The sequence below is a fragment of the Leptidea sinapis genome, chromosome 25 (assembly GCF_905404315.1).
Source record: "Leptidea sinapis chromosome 25, ilLepSina1.1, whole genome shotgun sequence".
Lineage (NCBI taxonomy): Eukaryota > Metazoa > Arthropoda > Insecta > Lepidoptera > Pieridae > Leptidea > Leptidea sinapis.
Genome location: NC_066289.1, coordinates 10,611,602 through 10,630,180, shown reverse-complemented (window position 1 = coordinate 10,630,180; position 18,579 = coordinate 10,611,602). Strand labels below are relative to the sequence as shown.

Sequence of the window (18,579 nt, the reverse complement as noted above, 5' to 3'; positions counted from 1 at the left end):
TTCGACACTCAAGACTTTGAGTCTCGTGACAGATTTTGGCGAGACAACACGTCTTGAGGATGCCTCATGTAGAGGCGAAACACGTGTCGAATTGTTTAAAGACAAATATTGGCGGAATTTACATTAAAGAAAACTCAAATCAATTGTATAATTATGGATTTCCGCAAAGCAACGCCCACATCAATAAATTTTCATGTACCTAATAGTTAAATACTTTAATAAGTAAGTAGCTGTGAGTTTTCTCAACATGTAAAATAAATTATAATATACTTCCAAAGTCCAACAAATTAATTATTATTTAATAATCTTCCTTAAAATTTCACTTTTCAAAATTGCTCCCGAACTGAACGCCATTTGTTGGGTTTTGAAGCATGTTCCATTAATTTACAACATTGCTTTGTAATGAATGTCGAGAACTAAAATATTCAAAAGCTTTCGTAATTTTCCAGGAATATAATCCGTGAATCATTGAACACTGCTCGCTGCTATGAATACAGAATCTTTCATAAACTCTATCAAACAGATTGCAAGCGATTTTCTATTGAACGGATTTTAAATGTCATCTCTAAATTCCAGAAAAACGTTCCAAACCACAATCATGACGAAATTGAGTTAAGAACACATAACTGCGGGCCTACCATGAACTCTTATCGCGATTCAACTGACAACCTAAAATGAACTGCTTTGCTATTTCGTACCACGACGTGATTAGTGCTATCTAATTTAGGTTGACGTCAAATCAACTCATTAAATCGCAATGATGTCAATTGAATGTCAAAAATGATGTCAATTGAATCGCAAACTGATTTAGTTTGTCATTTATTCGTACCATGAGGTAATATTTAAAAGTTGATGGAAGCCCTGTGGTCACGTGATTAACATTAACGGACTGATATGCCAGCCCTACTGTCACTCTTTAAATTACCTTTAACCTTAAACACGAATTCCTTAAAATGTTATGTTTGTGGCTTGGAACGTTTTTCAGGAACTACGTCCATTTGTAAATCTCCTTTTGTTTATTACGGTATCATTTAAACTCCAAAATTAATAAGAGCGTCACAAGAAACTTCAATTCACATAGCACGTTTATAATAATATTGACACACTCTTACACAAATTACCTTTTCCCATAGGCATAGCCTACAGGCTAATATCGATATATTTAATACAATATACTTACTTAAACATACATAAATACAAATAAACATTCATGACCCGTAAACAAACATCCATATTCATCATATAAATGATTGCCTACCGGGATTCGAACCCGGGACCTCTAGCTCAGTAGGAAGGGTCAGTAACCACTGGGCTAAAGGGGTCATCAAATTACATTGCTTTTGCTAGATACTATTATGCGAGGACTCACAAAATTGGAGCAGCAACTGCACCAACATCTCAAGTCTGTTAGTAAATAGATCACAATCAGGGCGGGCTCCTACGAGGTGATTAAACAATTTCAAAACTTGCGGCACGCGGGTACGGCCAGAAGACGGTTTCTGTTAAGACTATGATTGTCAGGTATAAACAATCATATCAGCTCATTATGAGCAGGGGCATCTATTAAAACCCTGATAACTTTAAGTAGGGTCGTTGCTTGTTCGAAAGTTTTACTTGTGAAATTGAGACGAGTGATTCGAAGAGACAAAACCACCAGCAATAGCTAGTTATTATTCCAATAATCTTAATCGCGGCTGGTATAAGGAAGGTCAAAGTCAGCTTTGTTGACGGAAATTGATTAAGCTTTGTGACCTCAGAGTTCGACTACTTGCCATCCCAACTACAATTATATTACCGGTGGCGAGACTGCACGCAACCAGTTTTGAGTCATGGACGAGAGGGAATCATGATTGAGGGTATATTCTTCCTTGTAGACGTTTATAATTCTATCAATTGTTCGCAAGCAATGATATAATAATATAACATACACTACGTTAGCAAACTGATATGATATAAGAAGGATGAAATGGATAAGAAGTTGAGAAAAAAGGAGTCAGATTGTATTTGTAATGATTCATAACTGTTACAAACTGACTAAGATAAATTTGTAGGTGACTGTACACTTACGGCCGTTCCCAATATACTATCTACAGATCTACAGATAGAGATAATTCACTACCTTGTACTGACTGTAATTAGCTGTCAATAATCTGAAGCTGTACCAATATACTCGATAAGTCATTCTAATTGCCTTATGTTAGGACGCGTGAATTGCAATTTCCGTACAAACTATATTCTATCGCTGGTAAGCTATACGTCCTTCCATTGACAGACAGCGTGTACGGATAAAGTGAATTACCGTCGATAAGTTTATTGGGACAGAATAGTTAACGATAGTTACGATCTTTATCTCAAGTAGGCCACAACCGGAGATAGACTGAATATATAAACATAAGAGCTTATACTTAAAAACGGAATCTCAAAATGCAAACTACACATTCACCAGAGCATCAAAAATAGGAGTTTCATTTAGAGGGAGTTCGAATAACTTATACAATTTACAAGAGCGACATCTCAAGTCAATTTCCTAATATGCAAGTATGTACGAGGCGGTACTCGAATGGTTAGCTCAGTTGGTTAGAGCACCGGCACGGAACGCCGGAGGTCGTGGGTTCGAATCCCGCATCGTTCATAAAATTTTGTTTTTCAAATTTTATTTGTGTATTAATGCTAGAAGTGAGGGTTATCACTTTAAAAACATAACATATAGTTGAGAATTGGTACCTAGGTAGCCTGATGGAGAGAACTACTCATAAAAGGCTGACGTGAAAACATTTATATTTAAATTGAATGTAAAAGCGTCAGAAAAATTCCGAGATGCTTTAACGATGTTATGCTTTATAAATACGCGTTCATTCATAATTTAATAGTCGTTGTGCTAAATTGTTCCGGGTAAATAGCAGCAGACACGACATTGACTTGTTTTTTTATTCCCGTTTCATCCCGCTGTTTATTATGAAGGTGAAGGCTGTTGTAACACTGCACACAAAAATTTAATGAGTTTTGCTGAGAATTAATGCTTACTGGAATGTTTTTTTTTAATTAACGCCTGTTTTGAATGTCATTGAGAGAATTTAAGTATCTAAACGAAGCAAGTATTAATAACTCATTTAAATTGTTAACCCTATTAAAAACCTTTTTTGTGGTCTGTCATGTCCGGCCAATCTTCGAAACAGCTGGACCGTTTTTAAGTATTTACTTAACATATAGCTCATGTTATATAGGCGCTAATTTAGAAGCTAACTACAATGAAAAGTACTTACAATAAAACACTTAGCCAAAATATTAATGCTTCAAATTCAAATATTTATTTCAAATTAACTGGTTTTAAAATCACTTCTTGAACGTCAAAGACTACCCATTCTAACATGCCGGACAAACCTCTGTGGTTTTTGAAAATTCTAATTCTATTTTTCATAACCAATAAAAAAAATACGTATAGTATGCCTCAGATCGAGAAGAGTTATGCACGTGTGTTTACGGTGTTATAGATCGGTTTATGGTCCTAAGAACGATGTAATAAGGCTCACTTTACGAGCAATTGTGTTGAAAAATTTATTATTAAGTAGCCTGAGGAGTGTCGTTCCATTCCCAACGATACATTAAATTATTTATGTATAATTACGATCCGCTTACATATCTGATAGAGAAATTGGGAATAATGGTTACCTTAGGCATAATATATTCTTAACGTTAAACAAATTCTACCTGAAAACTTAAAATTACATCCAAAAACAAAAACGTTTATAGAAAAACTAGCGGCGCAGCGGTGTTGTTAAGAAAAAAAGAGGTGAAAAATGTAAAGTTTTTGTGTTTGCAACGGACATTGTCAATACAATTTTTCACAGTTTAAAAATGACGCGCGAAAGAATTTCTTACAGCTTATCCATGGGGAGAGCACCGAATAACAAATGTAAAAAACTGTCACAAGAAAAGCAATTCTTAATTTTAGTGAAAGAAATGGTTACACCGAGTCAACCATAACAGAGAGATTTGCCATCGCGGAGTTTTACAAGAACTACAATTATATTAGACTACTCACATTATTTTTATGTATATCTTGAGTTTTACCGTACGTAAGCCATGTAAATTTTATTTTTTAATTTCGGCAATTTGTTTTTTTTTGTACTTACATACCTTAATTGGGTTTACAATATTTTTTTTTGTTTTGCCTTTGTGATACAAATCACTTGAAAAATTAAAACAAACAATATAAGGAGATCCGGGCCTTGTTAAATATAAGTACATAAGTTGCTGTTTAAAAAAAATATCGTTTAAAAAAGAAATAAATTAATAAATTTGTAAAGTTCGTGCTATAACGTTTTTCAATATAAAATCCACTTAGATGTTTTAAAATTTTATTAGTTTTAAGATGTTTTATAAAAAAAATTAACACATTCCGTTTAGCCGTCGATGTATAATCGAAGAAGAGGATCACAAATTTAAAATATTTACCATTCAGAATACGTTTTGTATTACGTTCAGAGAAAATATCAGATAAGAATACAAAGATCAAATTAGTTTTATGTTTAGCCATTGAAACCGGGCACTCGGGATTATGAACGAAGAAAGATTATATGACATAACTTTCAAATTCAGATCAGACTTAAAACACACACAACTTAAATTAGAAACAGACATTAGAAATTAATATATTTTTTTTAATTTAGTTGTTGTAATTAAGATGTTCCTTCCCTACCAGCGTTGTATCGAGCAGGTTTAGCGCACGGCCGCGAGTAAGTAGGATACAACGCTAGTAGGGAAGATGTTCTACTTACTACTACTACTAGCACGCTATGCTATGCTACGTTCGCCCTTTCTCACTCTCTCTCAAACGGTCTAAATCAATCTCTTCCTTTTTTACAAAAAAGTCCCATATTTTCGTCTAAATTTTATTGCGTTTCATCTGTAAAAAATTACCCTCATGCACTCAAATAAGTTTCACTTCAAAAATCTTTTTACCAAACAAGTAACGTAAACGTTAAGTTTATATTACACTCGTTTTATTCTTTTAACAAGTATTTTATTTATAACTCTTTTGTTATTGGCCTCTTTTCTCTCAACCATAGAAATGTAATAAGAAGGTTCTGGAAGTGAAATAGCTGCGTTAAACTTATGACCACCAACACAAAAGCTCTGATGATTTATTCGTCTAGATAGAGCCTCTTGCTATAAGGCAACGCACGAAAACGGGCTAGGTTTATTACTTTAGTGTGACCGTTACATTCCTGATAGTGGCACGTATTTCAAATTGTCATTATAGAGCATATAAATACTACGTAATAAAAGGCGGGTCTGCCTAAGTAGAAAATGAAATTTAGTTTAGTGTGAAAAGTGCAGTGATTTAACATAAGTTTAAAATAGTAATTGCAGTATGACGATTGGGGACGAAGTATAATCCGGCTAAGTTTGAAAGTGAACAGTTGCATAATGAATGCTCAATGAAAGAATGAATTTCGGCTATCTCCGTTTTTTACAAAATTATAGCCGTCATCTGTCAGTCTATCAATGACTGCACGTTTCATACAATCGAGTGAATCGCTTTCTTCTTACAGTCGTTTTCAATAACCTATCTATCCTTAGTTTAACTTACTAGAGGTAGACATATCTATACTTTTACGCTTACTTACCTTTCAATAACCTATCGATAGATAGCATTGGACTGTAACTATATTGGACATAACTATGTATAGATAACATCTTATCATTAAACGGTGACAGCAATATTTCCGTTACTACAGATACGATATTGAAAACGGCCGTAAAGAGAGTTTCGCTATGCTGATTGTAATTTCACCTAAAACAATGCACAAAGCTAATAAATCTAATAAATCAAGGACTGGTGGCCTTTTTGCTAGAACAGTCTGTTGCTGGCCGGAAATAAAATTCGTCACACTTCTTTAATTACGGTAAAACTTCGTCAGCGAATTATAGATTTATCGGTTCACGGTAACAATCAAAGACACTACAAAAAACATTAAAAGATATCGGAAAATAAAGTAGATCCTTGAATCATTCGTGGCTTCTTGCCCGTTTTTGTTTTACATTTCATCTAATATCAATTATCATAATTGAATTAATTTTTAATAAATTACAATAATTTTCTTAATATTAATTGTATTCGCCACGGTCGAGTAAAAAAAGAAGGACTCCACGTCGTGATATTAGCAAGTGAAGCACCGTTATGCTAGTGTATGTGCGGTTACGGGGGATATTAGGTACACAATTTTTTCTTCCTTAAATAATCATATATGGCCACAAATACTTATATAGTATCGTTTTTACACTTTTACACAATGCACGACGGCATTTTTAAAATATTTTATTGAGACGCAAACTGATCTGTCACAGACGATGACAATTCTCATAATTGCCACCTACCGTAGTAGTGTAAGTGTGTGCGTGGGGCTATGTATTTACACGTTAATCGGCTTGTTTTGGTGCTACACTATTATGTAAGGTGATACGGAGTCCTTATTTTTTTACTAGTACGTGGTATTCGCTTATATACACTGGCCTTCAAAAGTAAGTATCACACTTTTAAAATTGGGATAACGTTTTAAGTTCACAAGATATACTTTCGAAATAAAAAGGACTCCAAAGAGAATTTAATTTTGTACATAAAACTTTATAGTCGGTAACCTTCTTTTAAGAATTGGCTGAAAAAAAACTTCAAAAACAAAACCATTCCTTTTTTAAAGTGGACGTTTCCGAATTACAATTTTACCATTCACATTTTTCTTTCTGTTTTAAATTTTTTTCAAGATCGATGGGTCTTGTTTTAAAAATTTATGCTAAAAAGCACATAACATTTATTTATCATGCCTCTTTCAGTTGAAGAATGTGCTAGGATCATGGCTTTTCTGGAACTAGGCATCAGTATGCGTCGCACTGCAAGAATGGTGGGTGTGACGGTACGAACGGTCCAGAAGGTAAAGCGAAGGTACGAAGAGACTGGACACCATCTGAGGAGACCTTGTAATGGCAGACCCAGGTGTACCAGTGCCCGAGAAGATCGTTATATTATTTCCACTGTGTTAAGAAATCGCCACCAAAATGCAGTTGAAGTCCAGCAACAGCTACTTCAGACCCGGAGGGACTAGATTAGTGACAGTACAGTGAGAAGAAGACTTGCTGAAGCAAATTAGAAACCCGGAAGACCAGCAAGTGGCCCAAAACTCGAGAGACAGCATCGAGTAGCGAGACTGCGATACGCCCGTGAACACATGCAGTGGGATCAAGAAGAATGGTCAAGAATTTTGTTTGCAGATGAGTCTCGATTCTCCCTTTACACTTCTGATGGAAGGCGAAGTGTTTACAGGCGACCTGGTGAGCGATACCTTCAAGCCTGCATCTTAGAAAGAGTCCAATACGGTGGAGGCAGTGTACATGTATGGGCTGGCATATATTCAGAAGATCGCACAGAGCTAGTAGCCATAGAAAATGGCGCCCTCACTGGGCAAAGATATGCTCAAGAGATTCTCAATGAGTATGCAGGGCCGTACTTAGCAAATATGGGTGATGAATCGATGCTGATGCATGATAATGCCCGGCCACACACGGCTCATATCGTACAAGAGTATATTCAGGAGGTCGGTATCAGCGTGATGGCTTGGCCATCAAGAAGTCCTGATCTCAACCCGATTGAACACGCCTGGGATGAGCTTGGGAGGCTAGTCAGAACACCACCTACTACCCTCAGGGCACTAAAGCAGGCCCTGGTAGAAGAATGGGAGAATATTCCCCAACATCTGCTCCGAAACCTAGTGTTCAGTATGCCAAACCGACTCGAAGCTGTAATCAGAGCTCGAGGAGGCAATACCAGTTATTAAAAATTAAATAACATGTAATACATTTTAGTTGAATTTTATTACACTAAACTAAAAATGTCTATTTTCATTGTTTTATCTTTTTTAAGTTAAAAATGTTACTAATGTATAATTTTAGTTTCTAAGAATTAAAGCCTATAAAATTTGCAACAAAACGTTTTTAATCTTAAATCTCTACCTTCTATAGTTAAGAAAAAAATTTAATTTGAAAAGTGTGATATTTACTTTTGCAGGCCAGTATATTTTTAATGTTGGCGATTGTGGTGGCTACTAACTACGACTAAACTTTTAAAAGATAGCCCTTTTTTATGGATGATGACAAACGAACGTATCTGAGAGGTCGCCTGATAATAACATCAGTTCTGATCACTTAAGTGATCACCGCCGCCCTGCTGCAGAAATAGAGGAAACACAGAAGCATTTCCAGCCTTTTTTTGCAAATATTTGTTTTGTAAACATTGTCCGTTGGAGTTACACTTCTACTATTTTTTCCAGTACACATTTGGATTATTTCGTAATTTAATATCGTTCTTTAATAATTTTATTTGATTTCAGTCGTGGGGCAGTTTTTATTAAAGTTTTTTTTCGGTATGCTTCCACGAATAATATTCCGCCTCCCATACGGAACTGCGTTAGTTTAGTGCTATTTAAATTAAAATACATGGAATATTAATTAACTTATTAATGTCAATTTTATTTTTATTTAAAATCAATTTAAAATATTAAAAAAAAAATTGTTTTGTGTGGCAATGGCAAGTTTAATTGTTTTTATTTGTTGTTAGTTTTAATTTTAGATCCGAGTTTCACTATTTTTTGTGCTAATAGAGAATTAATAGTTTCATACATAATTCGTGTGACTTGACTATGCGTTAGTAGCGCTCTCTGGGTTTCCACGGAAGACCAGCGTTGTGGATTCTTTTGAAACCACAACTATGCTGAGTTGGGGGCCCGTTGGCGTCATTAGATCATAATTAGATTAGTATAACTTTAAGAACTATTATCAGAATATATTATTACGTCAATAAACATTTTTTCTTTCTTTCTTTCTTTCTTTCTTTCTTTTAAAGTGCCATGTCGTATCGTCCTGGTAACACCGTACAAGCAAGTTTATCCATAGTTTGGTTGTCCGTGGAAAAGTGGAAAATAGTTTATTGAAAGCCGTACTGTAGAGGTATGCCAGATTTTTAAGGCTTTTCTGAAGCTTATCAGCATTTGCTTTTGTCATTGTTACCTTTATTAAAAGAGGAAAACAAGACTAAATCCTTAAGGAAAGTATCGCTAAGGATTCTAAGAAACCTAAAAACTTGAGCGGCATTCCGGTTGCGCTCGTCAACTTGAGGATATTAAACTCAAATCAAATCAAAACATTTTATTGAAAGTAGGTATATAAAAAAGACTTCCCTTTTTACGTTTTAATTATTAAACACTAGTAAGTATGACATATATATTTTTGATAATTTGGTGGTGAATACTTAAATATATATTGACATTTCAAAATATGCACAAATCGTTTGAGTACAGTTCGTCAAATAAAAATAAAAAAACGATTCCTAAAAAACTGTCCTAGGTACAACACAGGTACTACGTACATTATCCTTCTTCATAAAATTATTCATAGCAAAACAAATATTATGTACAACAAAAACAGTTTAAAACGTTGTTGCTCAGTTGGTTAGAGCACCGGCACGGAACGCCGGAGGTCGTGGGTTCGAGTCCCGCATCGTTCATAACATTATGTTTTTCAAATTTTATTTGTGTATTAATCCTAGAAGTAAGGGTTACCACTTTGAAAACATAACATATTGTTTAGTTTAAAACGTTTTAACATCGGTGTGCTGACATTCTAGAAGCTTAATTTATACACAAAAGGGTTAATTTGTTTAACGACGTGATAAATAAATCTTGACAATAATTAAGTCCAATGATTGAGTTCATAATTAATATTACATAATGACGTATCTGTCTATGTATTTCTAATCAATATGTGATCAGAAAATTATACTTCACATAAGCAGTAATCCCGATGTATTTTTGTTACGTAACATGTTTGTTTATTTCTCTTAATCTTAATGCTTTCATTAAATCTTTGCTTTGAACTCAAACGTTCATTAAGGGTTTATCAAAGATTAATGTGCAGTTAGAAGGCAACATTCGTTAATAGAGATCATGAAAGGAAACCGAAATTTTGGTTTTGTGCCAGGAAACAACATAGTCGATGTATTCCAGAGCTATGAATTAAATATTGAATACTTATCATCAAAAACAGAACTTGTTATAAAACCAAGTCTTGCAACTCATTTCTTCTACCGTAAAAAGTTGTGAGATCCAAGTAATACCAAGTCGGTAAATTTATTCAGACCATATCAATATTAAAAATGTTGTGCTCGACTTGGCGGGAGCACTACCGTGTTCCCAGATATCAAAAAACTGCGCGTTTGCTACAAGTGTGTTGGTTAAACTCAAATGTATAAATTTGAATCATAACAAAACGTTAACTAATAAGTTCAGCCGAAAGGCATTCAGCATGATCTTTGGGGAAGGCCAAAGATCACAACGATCGTTCTTATGCTGCCCTTATTAAACCTATTCCGAAAATCTTGACGAGATTATCTACTGAGACGGATCTTGTGGGCCCACCCCTACCAACACCACGCTTTCCATTACATTTCCTATCGGGGACTTTTCTGCCCCGACGGCCATCTGGCCTTGGGGCTATGTGCCCTGTCCCTGCCACTTCAGTTGCACTCTTATGCATCTCCCCTTTACTGATTCGACCTTGCTTACTAAGAGTAATAGAAATCTCTTTTATCGATTCCTGCGTTTGAAAGGTTTCGGAATGGGGTTAGATGAATTCCTGAATTTAACCCCCAGAAGACTCAAGTTTGCGCATTGACCTCTAAAATAAATCTATTTGTCTCATTACCTCATGTTGTCCAGAGGGGTGACTAGTTACAAATGATCCCTCAAAACAGTGCTTCTATTAATCTTAATGTTCTAAGATTTTCTTTGAAAATTGAGGATTCTCATCTTGAGAAGGGAGAAGACGAGCATGAACTTGACCTGATGGTTACTGATACACCCGGCCTAATACCACAAACGCTGTACCACTGCATAGTTTGAGAAGTAAGACGTCAAGACTAAGTAGCCCAATTCTTTCCATAATAATAAATTGATTAATTATCATTTACGGCCGTTATCAATAACGTATCTCTAGTTACAGATACATTTCTATCACCGTTTAATGACAAGATATTATCTATCCATAGTTATTCCTAATATAGTTATAATCCAATGCGATGTGTCGATAGGTTATTGAAATTAAGTATACATAAAAGGATAGGTTTGTCTATCTCTAGTAAGTTGAACTAAGAATGTGTGCTACTTCTTCTTAAAATGATTCTTAACGAAACTTCGTTGTCTATATTGCAAATAACTATAATGGCTAGGTATTTGCAATATCCATATTGGCCATAAAAAAATTGTTACTTAGTGATGCAAATGATACAACTGATCTTAACAGTGACAAAATCTGATTTTAATAAATCAAATAAGGCTTTAAGCCCTTTTAGATTTAGAGAAGTATTTTATGGTTTAATAATCATTAAATTTGAGTCATTTTCCAAAGTAAACCACGTGAATTTAATTAAATAACTATATGTTTCTACTATAACAATCAGTTAGCTACAGGATTTTCCTCCAAACCGCACTGACCTAACACTTCAGCTAAAATAAGACACGCATAAACATGAAATAAGACGTATTAACCCACATGATATTAATAGATACATTATACAACTGGATTCGTTTAAGTGGAAATTTGTGTTGAATAAAAAATAATCGCGAACCTTCTTTTGTGAATAACAAAAAAAATTTTATCTCAAGGATACCATAATTCACGTGATCAAAAGTAGCCTATGTCCTATTCCAGACTAGAATCTATCTCTCACATACAATTAATTAAATTTTTACCAACTCGATAACAAATTGTTTTTATATCCACACTTTCATATTTATACCCATTACTAGCTGACCTAGCAAATGTTGTATTGCCGATATTAAAATCACGATACAAAAGTAACTGTTGATCGTAGATGGGTGAAAATTTGAAGTTGTATGTATCTTTAATGCTGACTCATAATCAAACAAATTAAAAAAAAAATGTCAAAAAAAAACGTGTGGACCATCCTTAACATTTAGGGGAATGAAAAATAGATGTTGTCCGATTCTCAGACCTACCCAATATGCACTCCAAAATTTCATGAGAATCGGTCAAGCCGTTTCGGAGGAGTTCAATGTTTAACACGATGACACGAGAATTTTAAATGTTAGATAATACTTCCTAGCATAAATGTGCTAAGTTTTATTATTTTACTCTCACCTCTTCAACTTGAAGTTGTTTTATTCTGTGTGGTTTGTTTTTGTTATTAATAAAGTTTTCATTTATTATAATCTTAGTCAGGAAGATTTTTTTTACAAAATTAAGGGACGAGACGTGCAGGACGTTCACTTGATGGTATTTGATACGCCCAGCCCATTGAAAGGCAGTGCCGCTCAGGATTATTGAAAAACAGAAAAATTCTGAGCGACAACACAATAGCGCTCGTCATAAGATGTTAAGTTTACCATAATTTAGCCGGCCTCCTGTGCAAAGTAACCTCTTATTGGTAACTGATGGATGGATCAAACCCATTCAGTAACAGTTGTCACATACTTGTTCTACGATTATCTACGAATTAGTATAATACGAGTTTGTAGCCGATATTTTCAAAAATATATATTCAATTCTGCGTAATCATGATCCTTGTAACTGCGTGTAAAATATGTTTCGGACTATGAAAGTTAAGCTCTTATGTACGATGTATTATGAGATAAAGCGAAGATATGTACCTACATGACTTTAAAATTACTTGCCGCTCAGAATTCTTGAACAACCCAAACTTATATGCGGTATGTAAGTTAGTAAGTTTTGTGCGCGCATCACAGAAAAACAACTTGATTGATTTCAATTAAAATTTCTTAGTTTTATTACTTCGCCCTTATCTAAAAAAGGATTGCGATACCTTCATTTAATATAAAGTTTTTTTTTATGGAATAGGAGGACAAACGAGCGTACGAGTCACCTGGTGTTAAGTGATCAACGCCGCCCACATTCTCTTGCAACACCAGAGGAATCACAAGAGCGTTGCCGGCCTTTAAGGAAGGTGTACGCGCTTTTTTTAAAGTTTTAAGAAATTACGATTTTATAAACACTACGCGCTAAGTCATATGTGTATTGTGTACGCGATAATACTACAGGGGATCATAAAAACAGAAGTTCTAATTAATTTGAGAACAGGACATATTATTGATAGTATTAACATAAGAAAACTTGGTCATAATGTACCAAGGCCTTGCGATATTTGTTGGAAGGCGTTACGTCTCGACAACAATTAGTGACCACATCCAATAGTTCGTAGAGCTAATTTGTTTAATAAACATGAATTAATAGCCACGGCACGGTAGTACAGCCACGTGATAGCAAATGGTAAGTAATACGGTGACAATGTCAAGATGCAAATGGTTGTAACCAATACTGTAGTGGATTAATTATACTGTGAACGAAATTGCTTGGACTGTTGCTATTTAAGGACTTAAGGCCAACGAGACTAGATAAAGAATGTAAACAATATTTCAGGGCTTCAAAACATTTCTATTTGAATAAATTATATAAAAATTATGGATTCGCTATTCTAAGAAAATTTATTGAAGTAGGCGTTACTTTGCGGAAATCCATAATTATCCAAATGTTTTGAGATTTATTTAGTTTAGCCTCTACAAGAGGCATCCTCAGGAGATCTTGACTCGTCAAACTCTGGCACGAGACTCAACTCATCACTCATCATCGAAACACGTGTGGAATTGTTTAAAGACAAATAATGGCGGAGTTAACACTAAAGAAAGCTCAAAACATTTGGATACCCTTTTCTAACCAGTGGGGTACCACAACGGCGCCTATATCTGCTGTGAAGTAGTAATGTGTACGCATTATTGTGTTTCGGTAAGAAGGGCACCGTAGCTAGTGAAATTACTGGGCAAGCGAGACTTAACATCTTATGTCTTAAGGAAACGAGCGCAATTGTAGTGCCGCTCAGAATATTTGGATTTTTCAAGAATTTTGAGCGATACTGCATTGTAACGTGCAGAGTACCAATTAACAACCGAATGTCCTGCTCGTCTAGTCCCATATTGTTATAAAAAAATCGCTGTCGTCTGTATAAGACAATGATGTTTTTTTATGGAATAGGAGGACAAACGAGCGTACGGGTCACCTGTTGTTAAGTTATCACCGCCGCCGACAATCTCTTGCAACACCAGAGGAATCACAGGAACGTTGCCGCCCTTTAAGGAAGGTGTACGCGCTTTTTTTGAAGGTACCCATGTCGTATCGTCCCGGAAACACAGCACAAGAAAGTTCATTCCACAGCTTAGTAGTACGTGGAAGAAAGCTCCTTGTAAACCGCACTGTGGAGGACCGCCACACATCCAGATGGTGGGAATGATATCGTAACTTGTGGCGTGATTTGATTCGTCGGATGGGTCAAAATCAGCCGTATTTATGACAATATAACTCAGTATAATGTTACTTAGTAACGATCCGTTTGTTTACATTATTTGTCTCGCCTCGTTGGGCTTAGTATTCGCTATAAGATTTTTAAATTATAAATTGTCCGAAAGAAAAAATTTGGGCGGAGAATTTTCAGTGTGAAATGAAAAATTCCCTCCAATTTCTAATTGGATAGTTAAGAGGGGATATTAGTAGCCATTTTTTCTATACAAACATTCTCGTCACTTTTCTTCTAGATGTTAACCCTAGATCAAATTAATTTTCGTGATATTTATGTTTTTGTAAAAAGGCTAAATCGTATAGGCAGCAAAAAGAAGCCTAGTAAACAAATACAATAACAAAAAGCGCAAAAATTGAGCTTTCCATTGAATTTCCAAAATTTCGTTACAATACTTTTGGAATTTCTTCCTGTGGAGAAATAAACCCCGATTTTTGAGTTTTTTTTTTGCTTATGTTTTTTAGTCGCAGCTGTGTTGTCTTACTTTGTTTTAAGAATTCTTAAATCTGGGAAAGGCCTCTTAATTAGACTAGGTTTTATCCTATTCTTCCTACTGTGGAAGACACACCACGATTTAGCCAATTTCACGTTAAAGTAAACCAAGATTTAAGCATGTGTTTTCTAATTTTAACGGTAATGATCGGTGCTTAGAAAAAATAGAGTTTTATTTTGATAAAATACCTGATTGATAAATTTGATTGACGTATGTAAGGCTGAGATCTATAGAGCGTACAAGTTACATTTTTATAATTTTTTAGATAGCCCGACATTTCGTGACCTTTCCAGAGCACGTTTTCAGGGGACAGGGACGGTTCCCCGCCAATCTAATGTTAAAACACAGTTACAATTACACACGCTGTATCCTTTAAAAACTGTTTTATTTAAAGAACAAAATTAATGGAAAATATGATGTAGATTGTAAAGAAAACTGTATCTAAATATACACTATTGTTGGGGCCGTTCGTTATGAAAAATATAATAATCGAGGATTGTTATGTTTTTTTTGGAAGAGGAGGATAAACTAGCATAAGTATAGGTCAATTGATGTTATATATATCTTGTAACACCAGAGGAATTACAAGAGCGACGCTGATAAGGTCGGCGTATCGCAATCGAAATCGTACATGTGAATTTAAAAGAAAAAGGTTTTTCTTCAGTTTTCGTCATAAATCGACATATACATCACAAAGATGATTAAAATCTGTTTTAGCATGTTCCAAAGAAGCCCTTTCATACTATACAACACATAACACGGTTAAGTTAATTCAAAATTTGGACAGCCGTTCCTTGCATAAAGACCCTGTTTTTTTATGATTAAAATTACAAATGTATAGTTTTCAGACTTTACCATATACTTGTAATATAAGACGGTATTACTTGCCAAATGTTATAGATTTAGGTCAATTTAAAATACTCTTTAAATTTTGATACGCCTGAAAGTGTTGAAATATACGTTTTTTCAGCATAAACAGCCCTATCTTTTTTCAACGTTTAGAAGACCACCACCTTCGCACAACACGCCACAAGTTAGGATATCTTTTCTATCTATAACGCTCTTGTGATTCGTCTGGTGTTGCAAGAGAATGTAGGCAGCGGTGATCACTTAACACCAGGTGACCCATACGCTCGTTTGGGTTTCCTATTCCATAAAAAAAAGAAGTTTAATTTTTTCACAGCTTTAAGACACTGTAGATTTGAGAATATTGTTTTAATTTTAACTGGATATCTCCACGAGTTCCTGAGGTAAAGGGTTTTGACAGACACATGTATGGACGGACATCAAATTGACCCTTCAAGGGTTCTCCTTTTTTCCTTTTGGGGTACGGAACCCTAAACACACGGTACAGAATAATAATGAAATTTAGAGAAGATAATATAAAAATATTTCAGCATTTCAGTAATTGAAATGGTTTTATGGCTATCTGAGTTTTGAGGTTATTTTTGACCTACATAATTATTACATTAATTAGAGTATTTTCTTTGATTAACGCGAGTGTTACATATTTAAATAAAACACTTATTAAAGGAAACGTTACATTTCTATTATTACGCAAAAAACAAAGTTACAATTACACGTGATTCAATTCTTTAAGGAGTGTTTTATTTTAATACATTATTTTACTCCAATAGAGTTATTTCTATTAATAAGTTCAAGTGTTCTAAATTCAAATAGGATAAAAGATCGTTTATAACGAAGTGATTAAAATGCATTATTATTGTACACACTCCCCCATTTATCTTAGAAATTAGATTACATCCCTTTGAATAAGTAAAACATATGAGTTTCATTTGCAAATTCATTGTGTGAAATATGATTAAAATATCATATGCGGTACATTATAATGTTATGGTAGAGTATAATAATATTATGTTTGTGATTTGTTTAATCAGAATCCTTGTAATAATATCTAAAGCGTATTTAAATTTTGATAATATTTTTTATTATGAATTTATGGAAGAAGAAATGTCAATAAATCATAAAGTCAATAAAAAATTAACACAATTTACCTCCAATAATAATTAATTTGTACTGTTTTTTTTAGCTTTATTCGAAAGATTTTAAATTTCATAATACGTAGGTAATATGCATTTGTTAGATAAATATTATGTATAAAATATCCGGTTAATATTGTTTTGTTAAATATTAGTTATAATATTATTAAAAGTAGTTATTTTTAAGTACGTAAGTAATTTAACCTATTAAAGATGATCCTGAACAATTCCTACAAATGCTGTGATTTGAGCCTATAATTAGCGACAACGTCAAAACACATAAGAAACACAGGAATTAGGTACCACAATATTTAAATTCGCAACACAATGTTAGGGAATCAGGACAACACAAAAAGCACGACCCTGAAAAAAATTATCTACGAACGTCACGCCGAAATCCGTGTAGCAACATTTTGGAGAGCACTATTCTTCTTTTAAAAAAAAAATACGAGCACTTAACACGCGACGCTAACACAGAGTATTTAATGGCACAGACCACAGACTACAGAGCATGTCAGCTCGCTGTGATAGGCGGCAAAGTACTGCACGGCAGCGGTCTCTGCAAGTGTCATGCGCCATGTCACTTCTTGATCTGATTCATGGTCAATGCTATATCGCTTCCGAAATACTACCGGTATGGAACCTGTATGACTGTTCAAATTCAGTTCCGCTGTGCGTATTAAGTCGCCATTATTTTAAAAATGTTTTTTGATAAAAACGTTACCTCTTTATTTCATTAATATTATATTATACATTTTATTTAGCTTGTATAAATTGTATTGTAAAGAAGTTTCATGCAATCTTTATTAATTTTAACGTTTATCTCTTCGAAAAAAGTAATTTTTTAAGCGATATTTTGAACTTAATTCACGCGGGATATTTAAACCAACTATCACAAATTCTGTATGTTGTCAACGTTTGAAGTAATTTTTTTATGAGATAATGTGGTGATAAGAGGAACGTTTTGCCTCAAGCTAGACGGTCGTATGATGGTAAGCGGAGGTCCAGACCATTACAATTCAATGACGCTCAGAATACTTGATAGAACCCTCACATAATTTATACGTCTAGATAGATTCTCTTGCTGTTACCCAGCCGATAAATACAGGCTAGGAATATGAGTTTAGTGTACGTGACAAGCTACGTCTTACACTCGTGATTTGTATGTTAGTTCAAAACTCAAGTTTTTTCGACGTTTTCGCAGCTGTCATAGACGTATAAATGATCTGAGATAAAACCCATAATTTTATGGAGCATCACAATTCACCTCTCCTTTTGTGAAATCTTTAATCGTGTCACGTTCTTTGTCCGCGACGAACTCCTAAACTATTGAAACGATTTTAATCAAATTTTATACACTAAGTACAGTTTGATCCAACTTGAGAGATAGGTTAGGTAGTTTTTATTTCGATAATTAATAAAATATTTTTGTATGAACAATTCTATGACATAAACGTCTGACGCGCAATTAGACAGTTATGCTGTGACATTATTTCATTACAAAAACAGGGAAAATGATTGTAATAGTAGAAATTCTACAAATTTAAAAATAAAACAAAATTGCTAGTTTCAAACTAGGCTTAGCTTGTATTAAAATCATGTAGGACTCGGAAACAAACATTCATATTTATCTATGCTTAAAGATCAGGGTTATA

The 18,579-nt window shown here is 34.3% G+C and overlaps 1 protein-coding gene across 9 annotated transcripts in view; it reads right to left on the bottom strand.

Annotated features, from left to right (window-relative positions):
• Nucleotides 1-18,579, bottom strand: part of LOC126972155 (potassium/sodium hyperpolarization-activated cyclic nucleotide-gated channel 2) — a 313,446-nt gene that overhangs the window by 114,063 nt on the left and 180,804 nt on the right. The window contains exon 1 of one of the 9 annotated variants that reach the window (XM_050818755.1): nt 17,310-17,474. The exons of 7 other annotated variants lie outside the window; for them this stretch is intronic. The gene's annotated coding sequence lies outside the window, so the exon portion shown is untranslated. Of the gene's footprint in view, nt 1-17,309; nt 17,475-18,579 lie in introns of those variants that run through there. One more of the 9 variants, XM_050818756.1, reaches the window with a different exon arrangement.